This window comes from Gossypium raimondii, chromosome 7 (genome assembly GCF_025698545.1).
Source record: "Gossypium raimondii isolate GPD5lz chromosome 7, ASM2569854v1, whole genome shotgun sequence".
Taxonomy (NCBI): Eukaryota; Viridiplantae; Streptophyta; class Magnoliopsida; order Malvales; family Malvaceae; genus Gossypium; species Gossypium raimondii.
This window is the reverse complement of record NC_068571.1, coordinates 8,041,492-8,042,610: the sequence shown is the minus strand read 5'-3', so window position 1 is coordinate 8,042,610 and position 1,119 is coordinate 8,041,492. Positions and strand designations below refer to the sequence as shown.

At 36.9% G+C, this 1,119-nt stretch overlaps 1 long non-coding RNA gene across 1 annotated transcript; it reads left to right on the top strand.

The window, feature by feature from the left end:
• On the top strand, window positions 1-746 carry LOC128042586 (uncharacterized). Its single transcript, XR_008198035.1, has 2 exons — window positions 1-62; window positions 531-746. It is a non-coding gene; the product is annotated as an uncharacterized LOC128042586 (long non-coding RNA).
• The last annotated feature ends 373 nt before the right edge of the window (window positions 747-1,119 follow it).

The following is a 1,119-nucleotide window of genomic DNA, read 5'->3' as shown; positions in this document are numbered from 1 at the left end:
GGGGGGCTGCCGAATGTGTCAGGGAGCCATAGCTGGGGTTTGTTCAAGCTTCCAAGCTCATAGTAAGTGCATTTTAGCCCCGTTTTTAATGTTCTTCGCATTTTTGAAATCATCGTAGCTCGGTTTAGCTTATTCTACCATTAATTCACGGTAGGGTGCATATTTGGAAAAATACCCAGAGGTAAAATGTGTTTATTTTGCTGTTTTATGGTAGAATATGAAGCTAGAATTTATGATAAACAACTTTTACTAAGTGATTTTAAGTAAAACCGGGTAAATTGACATAATCGGTAAAAATATTTATTGTTCATAAGTGTATGTTAGAGTGAGAATTTGATGTTGCCATAGAAGGGAAAAGTGTTCAGCATGTTGTAAAACATAAGAATAAGGTGTGAAATTAAATTTTCGAGCCTAGGGACGTAAATGGAAATATACAAAATTTAGGGGCAAAATTGTAATTTTGCCAAAGTTTGAGTCAAGGACTGTTTTGATAAATGTGAGTACTAAATAAGTCAATTGTGTTATTATAGATCAAGAAAGAAGTGGAATTGACCTTGATCGGAGAAAAGAAAAGATTAAAGACTAAATTGCTAAAATTTTATATTGTTGCATCAAAGTAAGTTATGTATAAATAATAGTTATATTTTTATAAATTGTGAATTATGTTTGACATGTGAATTAAATTTGAATTGAGATGATGTATTATTTTATATATAAATTTGTTATCTAATCATGCCTTTATGCAAGTACGAGATTAGATTGAAGGATCAATCGTGAGAAATGCAGGGTCAAGTACATTCGTACTACAACTCGTAATGAATTGACAGAAAAGACCATGGTTGGACCATGGCAGTGAGTGTGCCAGTGTAAGACCATGTCTGGGACATGGCATCGGCACGGACAGAGGAGAGTCAGTGTAAGACCATGTCTGGGACATGGCATCGGCTCGAGATGAGAGTCAGTGTAAGACCATGTCTGGGACATGGCATCGGCTCGAGATGAGAGTCAGTGTAAGACCATGTCTGGGACATGGCATCGGCTCAATATGAGGTCAGTGTAAGACCATGTCTGGGACATGGCATCGAGTCGATATGAGAGTCAGTGTAAGACCATGTCTGG